Here is a 19,848-nt window from a genome sequence, read left to right on the forward strand (position 1 = left end):
ACTGTTGATGATGGCGTCCGCCACGGAAGGGTGTAGATAGGATTCCCCTTAGTATCAGCTTTTGTTTCCTACGAAGAATCATGAATCACCCCGTGGGGGCATGTAAGGGTCTATAATGTCTTTTGTGCTTATCTTCCTTGTTATGAAAACTTGGTGAGCGCATGTCCCGCTAAGGCTCGGCCCCCCATCTTTCCTCGCGATAGCTTGTTGCTCTATGCTGACAGGTCCCGGTCCCCAGGCGGCTACAACCGTCGCTGGTATGCCAGGTCGCGTGCCGTGGTCAAGGCCAGGAGGTGTGCGGCCCAAGGTCCAGTAAGAGCCCCTGAGGCGTGATGCTCAGGAGGTCCCCCTTAGCGCTCAAGCAGCCATGGTAAGGCAAGAAAGGGAGATAACTTGGCCGCAATGGGGATGCGACATGGTGTGAGCGACCATTAGGCCCAAACATTTAGCCGATCCGAGTGCGGGACTTATCTTGCTGACTTTGTGGCGATTCCTGATGTTGCGCTAGGGCTGCGCGCCTACTTGTGCGGCATAGCTAGGCCGGCCCATACGAGTTCCCCTCCCCTCATGCTCTCCTTAATGCTCTACGTCCTCAGGTCCCGGCCCTCAAGCGAGCTCAGCCGCCGCTGGTATGCCAGGTCACGATGCTGTGGTCAAGGCCAGGGGGTGAGGGCTGGAGAGCCAGTAAGAGCTCCTGAGTCGCGATGCTCAGGAGCCCCCCTTTTAACGCGCAAGCGAATTGCACGAGAGAAAAGGAGACTCGCGGTGCCGTCTGCTATCCTTCCCTCGGGATCCCTGTGAACAGGCACAAGAAGAAACACGGTTTGCCGTTACAGCTGTTAGCCTGCCGCTGGTTGCTCTGGATGAGATGAAGGCACTGAGGGCCTGGTGAGGTGACGTGCGCGGGGCGTGCCGCGAGCCAGAGCTCGACCGCTCAGATTTGTCGACGTGATAGGGACGGACCCATGCATCAGCGCCGTGCCTGTGTGGAGGCCCCGGGGGAGGCGATGATCGGGCAGGTGATAGCAGTTGGCAGGTTAAGCATGGAGAGCAGATCAGCTTAGGTAAATGCAGGAAGATACATGCCACCGGGTCCGGCCCGAGCGGCTTGGGGATGATGCAGCCCGAGGGGCGCCCCCAGCAAGGTAAGCTAAAGACACAAGCAAAAGGGATACATGCCATAGGGACGGACCCATGTGGCCTGGGAATAATGTAGCCCGAGGGGCGCTCCCAGCTTAAACGAGCTTGGAAGATGTCACCTGGTTCTGTAGACGAAGTAGAGTTGGTGCAGCTGAAGGCGTGCATTGAAGAAATGACTCGTCATGAGCCACCGGAGCCCTGAGCCTCGGGAGGCTCTGGGGGCTCGGGAGGTTCCCTGAAGACCGTCTCCATCTCCTCCAGGACGGCGTGGTACCTGGCCTCCTGAGTCGCCAGGACACGCCGCATGTTGCGTTGATAGGCTGACGCCACGCTCGGCAAGCCGAAGGGCATGCGAACGTAGCTGTGTGGTGGGCCCTTGCAGCGGCCCTCACACGATGGCCAGAAGCGCTCCTGAGATGCGGCCCTGTTGAGCCGTGGGACGTCGATGCAGACACGCAACCCAGCATCCTCGCCAGGATGCGGAGCTGCCCCTCGTGAGCGGCTGTCGCCGCGCATGGCCCTTGCATCTTGCAGTTCCTGAGTGGTCTTGGTGATGAACCCCTGAGTGGTGGGCACTCCTTGCCCTGTGCTCTCCTGAGGAACATGTGCCACGAAGCACGCTTCCAAGTGGTGCCCAAGCGCCTCCCTCGTGAGGTTGGCAAGGTCTGAGGCCCTCCAGAAGAGAGCCCCCGAGCCCTGCCTGAGGAGGGCGCCGGGCGCGCCTTCCTATGTGATGGAGGGAGGCGCCCCTGGAGCGGGCGCTGATCCTGACGAGGCCCCTGCCGTGTCGCCATCCTCCTGAGGTCCTGCGCGGTGCGGCTTCTTCTTCTTGGGGATGGCCTCCGGAAGGCCCTCGCTTTTGCTGTCGGGGTTGTCGATTGCTGCGGCTTGAAAGGCGCGCTCGAGGGAGCACACCGCATCCCTCTCTTCACACGGGACCGTGATGATTCCTCCGCTTCCTGGCATCTTGAGAACATTATAGCCGTGATGAGTGACTGCCATGAACTTGGCCAGGGCCGGATACCCGAGGATGGCATTATACGGCAGGTGGATGTGCGCGACGTCGAAGTCGATGAGCTCGGTGCGGTAGTTCTTGCGCTCCCCGAAGGTGACAGGCAGGCGGACCTGCCCTATCGGTGTGGTGGAACCGTCGGTCACTCCTGAGAAGGGCTTGGTTGGCTGGAGCTGTTCATATGGCACTTGGAGGTTGTCGAACGTGTCGACGGACAGGACGTTGAGCCCTGCGCCGCCGTCGATGAGGGTCTTGGTGACCTGCACATTGCTGATGACTGGGGAGCACATCATAGGGAGGGCGCCAGCGGTGGCTGCGCACTTTAGCTGATCCGCCGAGTTGAAAGCGATGGCACATTGGGACCATCTGAGCGGGCGCGTGGCCTCGAGCTTGGGGAGCACCGCGTTCACCTCGCGAGCGAACTGTTTGAAGATGCGCTGAGGGGCTGGGGCCTGGGCGCCGCCCAGGATGCAGGCGATCGCACGCGGCTCCTGGAAGCCCCCAGCCCCCTCGTCCTGGTGGTGGTCGTCGTTCCTTCTTGGTGGCGGCAGCGGGGGAAGACCGGTGTTGCCCTGGGGGCGATCCTCACGAGGCGGGTCCCTCCAGGCGCCCTCGCGAGGTTGGTCCTGCCAGCGGTCCTCACGAGGTCGGTCGTGCCACTCCTGGCGCGGGCCACGGTCGTCCCAGCGTCCGCCTCCACGTCCTCCTCCGCGGCCGTAGCCCCGGTCGTTGTGCTCGGGGCGTCGACCGTAGCGTCCTTCCCGTATGGCTCTGAGCTCTTGGCAGTCACTGGTGTTGTAGGTGTTCAGGTTGTGGAAGGCGTAGAACGGTCGGCCGTTCTTGGATGACTCGGGCTGATCTCTGCCCCGCTTGGTGTCGGGCTCCGCTGCGAGCACAACTGCCTCCTTGCACTTCAAGTCCTTGGCCTTGGCCTTCTTCTCCTCTGCGCCTGCGGCTGGCAGCTCGAGGAGGGAAAGGCGCCCCTCCTCAACACTTGTGCACTTGGTCGCCAGGTTGAACAGCTCCTGAGATGTGCAGAGCTCCTCATGGATGGCGAGCTCTTCCTTCATCTTGATGTCACGGACGCCGTCAGAGAACGCGGGGATGATGGCTTCGTCCATGACCTTGGGGATCTTGAGGCGGGTGTTGTTGAAGCGCTGGATGTACTTCTAGAGGGTCTCTCCTGGTTGTTGCTTGATGCGGCATAGATCACCCGCGGCCGGCGGGCGGTCGCGAGTGCCCTGGAAGTTGGCGACGAAGCAGTCACGCATCTCGTCCCAGGAGGAGATCGAGCCGTGCTGCAGGTTCAGGAGCCAGGAGCGGGCTCCATCCTTGAGAGCCATGGGAAACCAGTTCGCCATGACTTTTTCGTCGCCGTTGGCTGCTTCGATGCTCAGCTCATAGAGCTGCAGAAACTCCGCGGGGTCGGCGGTGCCGTCTTAGCGAGGAGGCAGATCTGGCTTGAACTTGCCTGGCCAGGCAACGCTACGCAGCTCGGGGGTGAAGGCGCGGCAGCCGGCCGTGGTTGCCGGGGCTCGCTTCGAAGGTGGAGCTTGGTTTTGACGAGGTTCGCGCTGCACCGCTGCGGGCGGTGCGCGGTCTTGATGAGCTGGCGCAGGGAGCGCAGGTGCAGCTTCTCGCGACCGCGGGATTTCTTGACAGCTTCTCTCTTCACGCGCGGGCACCGGGCGCGGGGGGTCACGCCGCGGAGCCGCGCGCCTTGGTGCCAAGGCACCGTCTCGGGGCTGAGGTGGTGGAGGCACGCCATGAGCCTCGTCGCCCGTGGCTGGTTGAGGGGGAGGTAGAGAGAGGGACGGCGCCGGGGAGCCCCCTGCGCGCAGACGAGCTCGGCGACGCGGTCGAGCCACTCCTCATAGAGGTCGTCGACTGGGCGGTAATGCAGGAGTTCGTTCGCCGCGAGGAGCGCGGCCCGTGCCTCCATGGGAGCGTGGCGCGCGTGAGACGAAGAACCAGCAGGGGTCGGTGATGGAGTAGAGGTGCGGCCGTCCTGCCGTACCGAAGGATGCAGCGAGGACGCCTACTGCTCGTTCCTTGCCGGGCCGGTGGCAGCGTTGGCGGCAGGAGACGGAGAACGATGAGGTGGCCCGCTGACGGGAGCCGTTTGAGCGACACGGGCGGTGAGGGCAGCCCGACGCTCAACCCGAGCACGACGAGCATCCGCCATGGAGACGACAGAGCGACGGAGCGACGAACTGACGGAAGGGAAGCTACGGCGCACCCCTACCTGGCGCACCAAATGTCGGATGTGGGGTTCCGGCAAACCCTTAAGGTTCGAACACTAGGGTGCGCACGAAGTCTATCCCTCCTACCGATCTACGCCCTAGCTCGCTAAGATCTCGCGGACGAACTCGACGAACTCGCAACACGGAAAGACACGAGGTTTATACTGGTTCGGGCCACCGTTGTGGTGTAATACCCTACTACAGTGTGGTGGTGGTAGATTGCCTCTTGGGCTGATGATGAATAGTACAAGGGAAGAACAGCCTCCTGAGGTTGAGGCGTTCTTGTGGCTAGGCTCTCGATCGGGTTGGATCAAGCTAAGATCCGATGCCCCTACTGTGGTGGCTATTCCTATTTATAGAGGCCCTGGTCCTCTTCCCAAATATCGAGCGGGAAGGGAGCCAACAACGGCGGGCAAATTTGAAGGGGGACAGCTAGTACAAGCTACCCTGACAAAAGTGGTCTTCGCCTGTGAAAAGCTCTGGTGGTGACGCCGTCTTGGGCTCCACGATGACCTCTGTCTTGCCGTCCTCCTGGTCTTGGTCTCGTTGCACCAATATAGCAACCTTTGCCTGATGCCTCGGTACTCTTCGCCTGCGCTAGCCTCCTTAGCACCAAAGAGGAAACAAGGACGCTGCGCGCGCTGGCGCCCGCCTGGTGCCGTTTGTCATGGCTCACATCTCGAGAGCCTCGTGAGGTTTGCCCCGCCTTGATATCTCCGCTCCTCGTGAGCCTGCCCGGCTAGGCCACTCCAGAGGAGGTCTTGCATCGTCCGCCTCGCGAGGCTTGGACCCTCGCGAGGGTCTTGGATGCCTTGTTGATGAAGATGGCCCGTACGGCCTGCTAGCCTGGCCACACTGTGGGCCGCAGGCAGGCAAGTCTGGGGACCCCCGTTCCCAGAACGCCGACACTCCACGACGGCCGCTTTCAGCGACGAGGAGTGGTTGCCCAGGGACAAGCCCCTGGCGAAGTCGTGAGTATCCGGATACCCTAACAATTCTTGGTATGTCTTATTGTACTGTTTCTTATCACGCCACGCATGATTATGCAGCCCATCCCGAGCCCACATCGACGTATCTTCGTCAGATGATTCTCTGGGCCCGTCGGATATGAACAACGATTCACTCCCGACCGCCTCCTCCCCCCGCCCTACGGACGATGCCGAGGTGTTGTCTCAAAGGGGACTAAACCAAGGGGAGACAGTTCCAAAGGCGCTTCAAGGCGACATTCCAGGCGCTGGGCGCACGAGGGGCAAGACTCCTCTGGGCCCTAACGCCGGGGGCAGCAAGTCTAGCCCCAAGCCGAATACGGCACCGGAACCTCCAGTGGTTCCGGATTCTGTCCGGCAACCCCTCTCTAAGGGGGGCAAGCCGTCTGTGCCGATGGCCTCTGTTCATCCAGAAGCATCGGACAACTTGCTGGAAGTGCTTCGCGGCGCTTCCATTGACGAAGAGCACCGCAGCATTATGAGTGCGGTGGTCAAGAAGATTCAGTCCGCCAAGAGCGGACTGACTGAAGCCTGTGCCAGCCTCCTAACAGGCTTTGAGGTAAGTAACCAGATTATAAGAGAATGTTACCGCATAGACAGTAGCCCCTGATGCTCTGTTTGGCATTTCGCGAAGAAAGGCCGAATGGAGGATCAAATAATAACCGCAGGAGTCTAATCGGAATATGTCTATAAGCATATGCATGCTTCACTGCTAGCCGCTGCCGCACGTACTGCGGAGGTCGCCGGACTGAAGCGGGACCTTGAGCGGTCCAAGGAAGAGCTTGGCCTTACCAAGAGGTAGCTTGAAGAGAACAAAGGTAATTGATACCCCGTCTGTATATTATAAAAAATTTGGTTTTTAGAATAATAGGATCGTCATGAATTTTGCTAGGGGGCCACGACCGAAGTGGCGTCCCTGCAGAAGGCGCTATCCGAGGCCGAAGACAAAGCAGCCAAGGAGCGCATCGAGCGAGAAAAGCAAGAAGCCCGAGTAGGCGAGGTGCAGCAAGAGCTCCAGGCTCTCGCCAAAAAACACGAGTCCTTGGAGCTTGACTCTAAGACACAAGTGTCGGAGCAAATGGCCACGGGTAGCCTAACCGACTGCCCCTGGTTCTTCTGAAAAAATTATCAGGCCCTCGGGCCTCCAAGCACTCCAAGCATTGGGCCGCCTTCCCGGGCCGGCTACCTCTGAAGCCGACTCCCAGAAGGCAACCCAGCCTCAGCAACCCCTCCCCGGGACGACTACGGGGTGGCCGACTCCAAGAAGCCGGCCAAGAAGGACGCCGACTCCAAGAAGCCGGCCGAGACCACAACCACCAAAGCTACACCTACATAACGGTGACAAGACGGGGCGTGGCTGCAGTGCGGCCCACTACCCCCGAGGCCCGAGGCAGGCATGGCCACAGGAGGCCGTACGGGATGACCATCTCATGTTCGGCTCGGCACTGTAGCCATGCCAGCCTCGACGTCATCCACGACCGACTCCTGTACGGCCCGCGGGCGGCGGGCCCCTTCCGCCAGAGAGAGGCGCGGAGGCGGCCCGGCCTCCCCCAGTCGGCCAAGGGCGTAGCCGGCCCCCAGAAGCCGGCTACCCCCTTCCTCGAGGCAGGAGCCCCATTAAGGAGACAAGACGAGGTAAGGCTACAGTGAGAGCCCCCGAGGCGGCCCACTATAGCCACGCTTACCTCGACGAAGCCCTCGTCATCAGAGGCGAGGCTACAGTGAGCAGCCGCCGACAAGACCCTAGGCAGTGGGGCCGGCCTGTCGACCAGGAAGCCGGCAGCCGGCGGGACCCACCAGTCGGCGGGACCCAGCAGCCGGCGGAGAAGCCGGCGAGCGTAGACACTAACGGCTGGGACCAGTGCCCAGCCAGATTACCATTGTACCCCCGGGGGGTAGGCCTATATAAACCCCCCGGAGCACCCATGCAAAGGGTTAGCTTCTGAACACAGCACACACACCATAGAGATAGAGAGAAGCAAGAGCTAGCCTTGTTCTTCTTCTCCCTTGAACCAACAGCTCTAGGAGCATTTGTAGCTACCTTTCCTAGATCTAGTGATCATGCGGAGACCCCGCAGAGTAGGACTAGGGGTGTTATCTCCTCGGAGAGCCCCGAACCTGGGTAAGATCCGCCGGCGTGCATGTCTTCGCCTCATCCCGTTTCCAGGCACCAGCGATGTCTTATTGGCACCCACAATGATAAGCCATCCGTTGGCATATGTCGCACCAACCACCCGACAACAAGGGTCAGAGCTTGCGAAGGCCCTCGAAAGCGCACAACATGCCAAGGCCGAAGCCCAAAAGGCCCTCCGGGAAATTGAGGCGGTTAAGAAGATAGCGGCGGGTAAGGCATTCATTATGCAAAGCAAGCATGTGAAGGAAACTTTCTTTTTACTTACCCGAGTTCGGAGCTCTCCAGGAGCGTTCGCAGATCTACCCCGCAGTGTGTCGGATGCCGCGGAGTTCTACCGGGCTGAGGAGGGGAGCTCGACGGAGAAGTTGTTCTGGTCTCAGTATACTGGGACCGAACACCCAATGCCCTTGAGCGACAAGCTGAAGCAACTGGTCGAGCTCCACAAGGCGGCCGAACAGGCCATGAAGGGTCTTATAGTCCGGATGTGGCCTGGCGAGCCCCTTCCTGATAGATACTTCGGTCTGGTGAGGCGGCTTGTGAATGCCTGCCCACGGCTTGAAGTCATAAAGCGGTCCATCTGCATCGAGGGTGCGCGCAGGGCTTTTGCCCGGGCGAAGGTGCACTGGGCGAAGCTGGATGCCGAGAAGCTGGTGAAGGAGGGGCCGCCGGAAGGCAAGGAGCATCGCCACCCCGAAAAGTATTATGACAGTGTCCTGAAGGGTGCTCGCCTTGTGGCGGAGGAATGTGCTAAGAATGTAATATTCGAATGAATATACTCATGTGATCCAATAATATGGAACGAGTTCATGTGCGCTATGCAACGCTTGTTAATTTAAAATATTACCTTCTGTGTGGCCGTTTATGAAATCTGAGAGTTGGCCAGTCGTCGGCTTCTGCCCCCATGTAACTAGTACTGAGGTGTTCGGGATAAACCTGAGCACTCTTTATCCCAATTTTGGGTCCTTCGAAGGAGGTGTTCAGCACAGCGAACTAGGCAATCAGACTATAAAGCTTTATCACTCTCACTTAGCCATAGAAGTCTACAATTTTAAATTTTGGTGAAGCCCCTAGTATTCGGAAGGCCGAATTTGGGGCGCTATATACGCCTAAGTCGGGCAAGGCCGACTCCTCGCCCAAAGCGGAAAAAGTCTTTAAGGACTTGAGACCTCTCGAACAGCGACCAACTCTCGCCTCATCATGACAGTCAGTTTTTGGCTTTCTCTATTGAGGTACTTGTCCGGAAGAACCGGGACACAATCGCAGTAGTTCTCCCAGTGCTACCTTAGCCGATATTGCGGAACGTAAGGTACCAAAACATGGGAGCCGGGCAAACCCAACTATTGACCCAAGACATGATTCGGAGCTGATGCATATAATGCTATAAGTTCGGGGTGCTGCACTGTCGAAAGTGTTCGGACCTGTCACGCCGTGTTATGGGGTATACTGAAGCCCCTGGCGCACTGGTTGTACCAGAATGTACGGGTGCAAGTTGTCGTAAATAGGCATACAAGAGAAAGAAAGAAAAAAAAAGAGAAGAAAGGGGAATGCAATAATAGGCTAACTCTATGCATTGTTATTAAAGAATACGTCAAACCGTACAGATACAAGTAGTGCAATAAGCAAAAAATAGGTCCATTTGACATGTCCTATCCAAGCGCAAGTTGCGTGCTGGTATGGAAAACAGGTATTTTGATCGTTATCAGAGACCACCTGGGGATTCCCTTGTACGTCAGACCGTCTTGCTTCCTTGGTATTTCCTTGCCGCGATGAGTTCAACAATTAGACTGCCGGGAAGGGCTTCCAGAGAGTAAGGTCCTGAAAGAGAAAATGATGAAGGTATACAGCCCTTGGGGCGGTTTACCCGCATTGTGGGAGGTGCCGTAGTGGTGCCTCCGCCCATGCCCATGGTATCTTGAGTGCGTAGTTATGTATGCGTGGCACGAATTTCGCCACTTGACTGGGACTAGGACGGAGGCCGAATTGCTAGTCGAGCTCAAAACGTGCCTGCCGATCAACCTGCGGGGTACTCCGGACTCGCTTGAAGGTGTCCGGGGTCTTTTTCGCCGAATTGCCGGTTTGCCTAATAAGTCTGCTTTGCGCTTCTGCTGCGAGGGCCGCAGTGTGCTCCTCCGCGCGGAGCGAGCGCTCTGTGTTTCCATTAACTGTTATAACCCCGTGCGGTCCTGGCATTTTGTGTTTGGGGTATGCATAATGTGGTATCGCATTGAATTTGGCAAATGCGGTTTGTCCGAGCAGTGCGTGATAGCCGCTGCGAAAGGGGACGATATCGAAGATTAGCTCCTCGCTTCGAAAGTTGTCTGGAGACCCGAAAACCACTTCCAGTGTGATTGAGCCCGTGCAACAGGCCTCTACACATGGGATTACACCTTTAAAGGTGGTTTTTGTGAGTTTGATCCTCGAGGGGTCTATGCCCATTTTGCGCACTGTATCCTGATAAAGCAGGTTCAGGCTGCTGTCACCGTCCATAAGGACTCGAGTGAGATGAAATCCGTCAATGATGGGGTCAAGGACCAATGCGGCAGATCCGCCATGACGGATACTAGTGGGGTGGTCCCTGCGATCAAAGGTGATCGGACAAGAGGACCATGGGTTGAACTTTGGGGCGACTGGCTCCATCGCATAGACGTCCCTTAGTGCACGCTTCCGTTCCCTCTTGGGAATGTGGGTTGGGTATATCATGTTCACTGTTTTCACTTGTGGAGGGAACCTCTTCTGTCCTCCTGTGTTCGGCGGACGAGGCTCCTCCTCGTCATCGCTATGCAGCCCCTTGTCCTTGTTTTCGGCATTCAACTTGCCGGCCTGCTTGAACACCCAACATTCTCTATTGGTGTGATTGGCTGGCTTATCGGGGGTGCCGTGAATTTGACACGAGCGATCGAGTATGCGGTCCAAACTGGACGGGCCCGGATTGCTTCTTTTGAATGGCTTTTTCCGCTGACCGGATTTAGAGCCACTGAATCCGGCATTGACTGTCGTGTCTTCGGCGTTATCACCGTTGTTGCGGCGCTTGTGTCTGTTACGACGTGGTCTGCCGTTAGTATCTTTGGCATCTGAAGTGCCAGGATTCCTTGATGTGTTGTTGCTTCGAGCCAGCCAGCTATCCTCGCCCACGCAAAAGTGGGTCATGAGTGTCGTGAGGGCTGCCATGGACTTCGACTTCTCTTGGCCGAGGTGTCAGGCGAGCCACTCGTCATGGATGTTATGTTTAAATGCCGCTAAGGCCTCGACATCCAGACAGTCGACGATTTGGTTCTTTTTAGTTAGGAATCGAGTCCAGAATTTCCTGGCCGATTCCCCAGGCTGTTGGGTTATGTGGCTCAAGTCATCAGCATCTGGTGGTCACACGTAAGTGCCCTGGAAGTTGTCAAGGAATGCATCTTCCAAATTCTCCCAACTGCCAATAGAGTTTGCTGGCAGGCTATTCAGCCAATGTGGAGCTGGTCCTTTGAGTTTTAGTGGGAGGTACTTGATGGCATGTAGATCGTCACCGCGGGCCATGTGGATGTGGAGGAGGAAATCCTCGATCCATACCGCGGGGTCTGTTGTGCCATCGTATGACTCAATGTTCACGGGTTTGAATCCTTCTGGGAATTCATGATCCATTACTTCATCGGTGAAGCATAGGGGGTGAGCAGCGCCTCTGTGCCGGGCTATGTCACGACGCAGTTCATACAAGTCTTGTCTGCTGTATTCGGCCCGGCCGGATTTGCTTTTAGTGTATCCGGCGTGACGATCATCGTCGCGTGTTGGGGCGTGACCCCGTGATCCGTAGATCGATCTTGTATGTCCTGCTTTGTTTTCCAATACGTCTCGCAGGTCCCGCGTGTTGCCCTGGGCCTTGGTGTTTTTTTTTGTCTGGCGACGGGGTGCGGGCTGGACTTCGGGCTGATATGTCCCTCTGTCTCGGCCACGAGGTGGCCGATCAGCCGCATCATACGCTGGTAATGTAGGTTTTGATGCTTCCTCCTCGAGTTGGGGTAGCAACCTGCGCTTCGGGTAACTCTTGGTTGGGCGTTCGAGTTCGTATTCCTCGGCCACAAGGACTTCAATCCATCTGTCTGCTAGCAGATCCTTATCAGCTCGAAGCTGTTGTTGCTTTTTCTTCAGGCTGTTTGCTATTGCTATAAGCCGGTGCTTGAAGCGCTCCTGTTTGACGGGATCCTCAGGCACGATAAATTCTTCGTCGCCGAGGCTCACCTCGTCTTCGGAGAGAGGCATGTAATTGTCATCCTTCGATTCTCCGTCTGCTGCCTGTTTCGGAGGGCTAGCTTGTTCATCCTCCTGCTCTAGGTCTGGCTGGAGAGGATTGTCGTCGTCCTCGGCTCTATCCGGAGCATCATTGTCTCTCGTGCCGGTATCGCTGCTTTTACTATGGCGGGACTTAGAGCGGCGCCGCTGACGTCGGTGCTTGGATTGCTTCTTGGAGGGATTATCCTCCACTGTCTTATCGCCATCGCCTTCTTTGGGGGTGTCCACCATGTATATGTCATATGATGAGGTGGCAGTCCAGCGCCCTGTGGGCGGTGGTTCTTGTTCGTCTCCTGCATCGTCGTCCATACCGTCGATGTCTTTGGAGCCGAAGTCGAGCATGTCGGTTAAATCGTTGATAGTGGCTACTAAGTGGTGGTGGGTGGGGAGCGAATTTCTTCGTCGTCCGCATCCCATTCTAGCCAGACATAGTTCGGCCAAGGGTCTCCTGACAGGGAGAGAGACCTCAACGAGTTTAGCACGTCGCCGAAGGACGAGTGCTGAAAGATATCCGCGGAGGTAAACTCCATGATTGGTGCCCAATCGGATTCAATAGGCACGGACGCAGGCGGCTCGGAGGCCATGGCCGGGGACGAATCCAACGGTTCGGTCACACGGGTCTCGTAGGAGGTGAAGTAAGTATTTGGCTCAATTGCCACTCAGTGTGCAGCCTCCTTGGCGGGGTCCATCCACCCGTCCTCAGATGGCGCAATTTGTTCCGGATTAAGGGCCAGAGTAGAAGCAGGTGTGATCTGCCGTACTGAAGGATGCAGCAAGGACGCCTACTGCTCGTTCCCTACCGGGCTGGTGGCAGCGTTGGCGGCGGGAGACGGAGAACGATGAGGTGGCCGGCTGACGGGAGCCGTCTGAGCGACACGGGCGGTGAGGGCAGCCCGACGCTCAACCCGAGCACGACGAGCATTCGCCATGGAGACGACGGAGCGACGAACTGACGGAAGGGAAGCTACGGCGCACCCCTACCTGGCGCGCCAAATGTCGGATGTGGGGTTCCGGCAAACCCTTAAGGTTCGAACACTGGGGTGTGCGCGAAGTCTATCCCTCCTACCGATCTACGCCCTAGCTCGCTAAGATCTCGCGGACGAACTCGATGAACTCGCAACATGGAAAGACACGAGGTTTATACTGGTTCGGGCCACCGTTGTGGTGTAATACCCTACTCCAGTGTGGTGGTGGTAGATTGCCTCTTGGGCTAATGATGAATATTACAAGGGAAGAACAGCCTCCTGAGGTTGAGGCGTTCTTGTGGCTAGGCTCTCGATCGGGTTGGATCAAGCTAAGATCCGATGCCCCTACTGTGGTGGCTATTCCTATTTATAGAGGCCCTGGTCCTCTTCCCAAATATCGAGCGGGAAGGGAGCCAACAACGGCGGGCAAATTTGAAGGGGGACAGCTAGTACAAGCTACCCTGACAAAAGTGGTCTTCGCCTGTGAAAAGCTCTGGTGGTGACGCCGTCTTGGGCTCCACGATGACCTCTGTCTTGCCGTCCTCCTGGTCTTGGTCTCGTTGCACCAATATAGCAACCTTTGCCTGATGCCTCGGTACTCTTCGCCTGCACTGGCCTCCTTAGCACCAAAGAGGAAACAAGGACGCTGCGCGCGCTGGCGCCCGCCTGGTGCCGTTTGTCATGGCTCACATCTCGAGAGCCTCGTGAGGTTTGCCCCGCCTTGATATCTCCGCTCCTCGTGAGCCTGCCCGGCTAGGCCACTCCAGAGGAGGTCTTGCATCGTCCGCCTTGCGAGGCTTGGACCCTCGCGAGGGTCTTGGATGCCTTGTTGATGAAGATGGGCCGTACGGCCAGCTAGCCTGGCCACACTATGGGCCGCAGGCAGGCAAGTCTGGGGACCCCCGTTCCCAGAACGCCGACACTCCACGACGACCGCTTTCAGCGACGAGGAGTGGTTGCCCAGGGACAAGCCCCTGGCGAAGTCGTGAGTATCCGGATACCCTAACAATTCTTGGTATGTCTTATTGTACTGTTACTTATCACGCCGCGCATGATTATGCAGCCCATCCCGAGCCCACATCGACGTATCTTCGTGAGATGATTCTTTGGGCCAATCGGATATGAACAGCGATTCACTCCCGACCGCCTCCTCCCCCCCGCCCTACGGACGACGCCGAGGTGTTGTCTCAAAGGGGATTGAACCAAGGGGAGACAGTTCCGGAGGCGCTTCAAGGCGACATTCCAGGCGCTGGGCGCACGAGGGGCAAGACTCCTCTGGGCCCTAACGCCGGGTGTCGGAGTAAATGGCCACGGGTAGCCTAACCGACTGCCCCTGGTTCCTCTGAAAAAATTATCAGGCCTTCGGGCCTCCAAGCACTCCAAGCATTGGGCCGCCTCTTCTGGCCGGCTACCTCTGAAGCCAACTCCCGGAAGGCGACTCAGCCTCAGCAACCCCTCCCCAGGACAACTACGGGGTGGCCGACTCCAAGAAGCCGGCCAAGAAGGACGCCGACTCCAAGAAGCCGGCCAAGACCACAACCACCAAAGCTACACCCACATAACGGTAACAAGACGGGGTGTGGCCACAGTGCGGCCCACTACCCCCGAGGCCCGAGGCAGGCATGGCCACAGGAGGCCGTACGGGATGACCGTCTCCTGTTCGGCTCGGCACTGTAGCCATGCCAGCCTCGACGTCATCCACGACCGACTCCTGTACGGCCCGCAGGCGCCGGGCCCCTTCCGTCAGAGAGAGGCGCGGAGGCGGCCCAGCCTTCCCCAGTCGACAGAGGGTGTAGCCGGTCCCCAGAAGCCGGCTACCCCCTTCCTCGAAGCAGGAGCCCCATTAAGGAGACAAGACAAGGTAAGGCTACAGTGAGAGCCCCCGAGGCGGCCCACTGTAGCCACGCTTACCTCGACAAAGCCCTCGTCATCAGAGGCGAGGCTACAGTAAGCAGCCGCCGACAAGACCCTAGGCGGTGGGGCCGGCCTGTCGACCAAGAAGCCGGTAGCCGGCGGGACCCACCAGTCGGCGGGACCCAACAGCCGGCGAGCGTAGACACTGACGGCTGGGACCAGTGCCTAGCCGGATTACCATTGTACCCCCGGGGGGTAGGCCTATATAAACCCCCCGGAGCACCCATGCAAAGGGTTAGCTTCTGAACACAGCACACACACCATAGAGATAGAGAGAAGTAAGAGCTAGCCTTGTTCTTCTTCTCTCTTGAACCCAACAGCTCTAGGAGCAATTGTAGCTACCTTTCCTTGATCTAGTGATCATGCGGAGACCCCGCAGAGCAGGACTAGGGGTGTTATCTCCTCGGAGAGCCCCGAACCTAGGTAAGATCCGCCGGCGTGCATGTCTTCGCCTCATCCCGTTTCCAGGCACCGGCGATGTCTTATTGGCACCCACAATGATAAGCCATCCGTTGGCATATGTTGCACCAACCACCCGACATTTGGCGCCTGCCGTGGGGCCAGGTGCACCGTCGTCCGGAGACCTGTTCTGGACGGGAACCCTCTTCCTCCCCCGCGAGCTCAGCCAGCCTACTGCGCCCGATGGCGTTTGCCTCGACGCGCTGCAAGGCCTCGACGACGCCTGCACAGCGAGCTGCCTCACCAATCTGCTCGGCGAGACTCGCATCTCCGACGAGCCTGCGTCCGACGCAGGCACCGACTACCCCGAGAACCGCCTCGTCAGCCTCCTCGACCAGCTTCACGTCTCCAGCGAGCCTGCTGCAGACATGGAGTCGGTCGGCTCCACCGACCCGATGCTCATCGACTCCGACACAGCATCACTTGACGCCTACCCCTCCGACGTGGTGGTCTTCGACGACCCCCTCCCTCGAGCTGACAGAGGCAGCAGCGCTGTCACCGAAGTGCTGGTCATCAGCCACGTCGCCAACTCGGGCGAGAATGCCCACGACGCCTTGCAAGCAGCAATGCACGACCATTCCGTCCCCATCCCGGCCGACGCCGACGCCGAGACCCTGGAGGCACGCCGCCTTGCCCTCATCGCGGAGGGCCAGAAGATAGCCTCCATGAGACGCCTCACCGAGGCCCACCAGCGCGAAGTCGACCGCGCCGCCTTCGGTACGCCGATGCCTAGCGGCCCGAGCCGAGTCGGCTTCGTCCAGAAGCGCGGCGCGGCCGTCGCCAGCATGCTGGGGGCAGATCGCCCCGTCTACGCCACCCCGCTCGAGAATCTGCGAGCCGCTCAGGCGGCCGCAGAAGAGCTCAATGGGCTGGGAGCCGATGAGCTCCCCTACATGGCAAGACGGATCCAGCAGCTGATCGACGCGGCTGCAGAACGGCATGAAGCCGGCGCCCGTGCAGATAGTCATCCCCCGCGCCGGGAGCACGCCGCGACGTCCCGCTCGCCGACTGCGAGCGGCGCGCTCCAGAAGAAAGACAAGGAGCCGGCTGCCAGCCGCAGTCGGACTCGCATCACCATCGAGCGCGACGCGGAAGGCCGCCCTCGAGCGGTTGAACACCAAGGAAATCTGCCTCCTCCCCCGCCTCGAAGAGAAAGACGCCTCACTCCGCCGCCTATCACACACCCGACTCTTGGCGACTGACTCGGCCGCCGAGAAGGAGTCGGCGAGAACGACGCCCGCCACAGGATCGACCGCCTTGCTCGATCCTTGGCGTTGGAAGAAGAAGACGATGTCGGCCCGCCATGCTTTGGCCCCCGCATCCGCGACGAGCCCTTCCCCAAAGGGTTCTCGCTCCCCAGAGACACGCCCAAGTACAACGGCTCGGTGAAGCCGGAAGATTGGCTCATCGACTACTCCACGGCCGTTAGCATAGCCAACGGCAATCGGCACGTCGCCGTGAAGTACGTCCCCCTCATGCTGCAAGGCACGACGCGCACATGGCTCAACAGCCTCAAGCCCTACAGCATCAACAGTTGGCTGGACTTCACCGAAGTCTTCGTCCGCAACTTCACCAGCACCTACAAGCGGCCGCCCAAGCCTCGCCAGCTCTCCCTCTGCGTCCAAGGGCCCAACGAGTCGACCCGCGACTACCTCACGCGATGGGCCGAGCTCCGCAACTCCTGCGAGGGGGTGCACGAGGTCCAGGCCATCGAGTACTTCATCGCCGGGTGCCGAGAGGGCACCCTCCTCAAGCACCGACTCCTCTGCGACGAGCCGGCTACCCTCGATGAGTTGCTGGTCATCGCGGACAAGTACGCCACAGCTGACTCCTCAATGAAGACGGAGCTCCGAGTGGACACCTCGGGGAAAGTGACCGCTCCGGCTCCTAAGACGCCGGCTGGCGACCCTAATCGGTGCCCCTACCAGAACGACCACAAGCACAAGGCCCCCATGCCGACTTCATCCAGTCGGCAGGTGGCCACAGTTGAAGACGAGCAGCCTGAAGAATGGCCCGCTCCCAAGAAGAAGGGTGGAAGGCCGGCTTGGCAGTCGTCTTTCTCCTACGAACAAGCTCTCGACGCCCCCTGCAAGTTCCACAGCGGCGCGAAGCCATCCAACCACACAACCCGGAAATGCCACTGGCTCACCCGCATCACCAAGGGCGAGGGGATGTTGCCGCCTCCGCCTCCCGGCCCGCCGCCTCCAGCCCCCCAGCAGCCGGCGGCTCGGCCGGCAGTCGGCGCCATCCAAGAGGAATTTCCCGAAGAGCATGCCGCATACGTCGTCTTCACCAGTCAAGCCGACGACAAGTGCAGCCGACGCCGATAGCATCAAGAAGTGAATGCAGTCGCTACTAACACTCCCGAGTTCATGCACTGGTCAGAAAAACCAATCAGCTGGAGCCAGGCCGACCACCCAGAGGTAATGCCTTCGCCTGGCTCCTATGCAATGGTCTTGGATGTCACCCTCGCGACGGAGAGGCGAGCTGCCAGATTTTCCCGCGTCCTGATAGACGGCGGAAGCAGTATCAACATACTGTACCGCGATACCATGGAGAAGCTGAACGTCAAAGCGAAGCAGCTCATGCCGAGCCGCACCGTCTTCCATGGTATCGTCCCTGGCCTGTCTTGCTCCCCAATCGGCAAGATCAAAATGGATGTTCTCTTCGGAGACAAAGATCATTTTCGCCGAGAAGTAATATGGTTCGAGGTAGTGGATTTGGAGAGCCCCTATCATGCACTGCTCGGCCGACCTGCCCTGGCCAAGTTCATGGCTGTGCCCCACTACGCCTACCTGAAGATGAAGATGCCGAGCTCGAAGGGGATCATCACGGTAGCCGGTGACTACAAGAAGTCAATCGAGTGCGCCATGGCCAGTAGCTGGCTGGCCGAGTCCCTCGTGGTGGCAGAAGAGAAAAAGATGTTGGAACGGGTTGTGGCCATGGCCGGCAAGCAGCCGGCCTTGTCCCCCAACCCCAAGGATTATGATGCGCAGGGCTCCTTCCAGCCTGCCAAAGAGACGAAGAAGATACCTCTGGACCCGGAGAACCCGGAGAGGTTCGCTGTCATTGGGGCGAACTTGGACAGTAAATAGGAAGGCGAGCTCATCGACTTCCTCCATGAGAATCGAGACATCTTTACATGGTCCCCAAAGGACATGCTGGGTGTCCCGAAGGATTTCCCCGAGCACAAATTACATGTCCGAGCTGATGCGAAGCCGGTCAAGCAGCCCCTCCGCCGACTGTCAGAAGAGAAGCGAAGAATCGTGGGAGAAGAGATAGCCCGGCTCCTTGCCGCTGGCTTTATCATGGAAGTGTTCTTTCCAGAGTGGCTTGCCAACCCAGTTCTGGTTCTGAAGAAGAATAACAAGTGGCGTATGTGTATAGACTACACCAGTCTGAACAAGGCCTGCCCAAAGGATCCGCTCGCTCTGCCACGGATTGACCAAGTGATAGACTCCACAGCCGGATGCGAGCTGTTAAGTTTTTTGGATGCGTACTCAGGGTACCATCAGATCAAGTTGGACCCAGCTGACCGCCTGAAGACTGCCTTCATCACACCCTTTGGAGCTTTCTGCTACCTGACTATGACATTCGGCTTGAGGAATGCCGGTGCCACTTTTCAGCGTTGCATGCAGAAATGCCTCTTGAAACAACTCGGCAGAAATGCCCACGTCTATGTAGACGACATTGTGGTGAAGACAGAGAAGCGCGGTACCTTGCTGGAAGACCCGAAAGAAACATTCGCCAACTTGCGCCGATTCCAAATCAAGCTCAACCCCGAGAAGTGCGTGTTCGGAGTGCCAGCCGGCCAGCTGCTGGGCTTCCTGGTCTCCGAACGCGGCATCGAATGCAACCCTGTCAAGATCAAGGCCATCGAGAGGATGGAGATTCCCACCAAACTGTGAGATGTGCAGAAATTCACTGGCTGCTTAGCCTCCCTGAATCGTTTTATCAGCCGACTAGGAGAGAAGGCTCTCCCCCTGTACCGACTCATGAAGAAGTCCACTCACTTCGAGTGGAACGACCAAGCCGACCAAGCCTTCCATGAGTTGAAGAAAATGCTGACCACTCCGCCTGTCCTGGCGGCGCCGACTGAGAAGGAGCCCATGCTCCTCTACATCGCCGCGACTAGCCGAGTCGTCAGCACTGTTGTTGTGGTCCAGCGCCCGGAGGAAGGCCGAGCCCAGCTAGTCCAGAGGCCGGTGTACTATCTCAGCGAAGTGCTATCCAGCTCAAAGCAAAACTACCTGCACTACCAGAAGATGTGCTATGGGGTGTACTTCGCTGCCAAGAAACTGAAGCCCTACTTCCAAGAGCACCCCATCATGGTCGTATGCACTGCCCCGCTCGCCGAGATCATAGGCAGCCGGGATGCATCCGGCCGGGTGGCAAAATGTGCCATTGCATTGGCGCCCTACACAATCTTCTACCAACCCCGCACCGCCATCAAGTCTCAAGCATTGGCCGACTTCCTCGTCGACTGGGCCGAGACCCAGTACCTACCGCCGGCTCCCGACTCTACCCATTGGTGGATGCACTTTGATGGGTCCAAGATGCGCACCGGCTTGGGAGCCGGCATCATCCTCACCTCTCCCAAAGGCGACAAGCTCAAGTACACGCTGCAGATCCACTTCGCCGCCTCCAACAACGTGGCCGAGTACGAGGCGCTCGTACACGGGCTCCGGCTAGCCAAAGAGCTTGGCATACGCCGGATCCTATGCTA

Source organism: Triticum aestivum, chromosome 7D, assembly GCF_018294505.1.
Source record: "Triticum aestivum cultivar Chinese Spring chromosome 7D, IWGSC CS RefSeq v2.1, whole genome shotgun sequence".
In the NCBI taxonomy this organism is placed as follows: Eukaryota; Viridiplantae; Streptophyta; class Magnoliopsida; order Poales; family Poaceae; genus Triticum; species Triticum aestivum.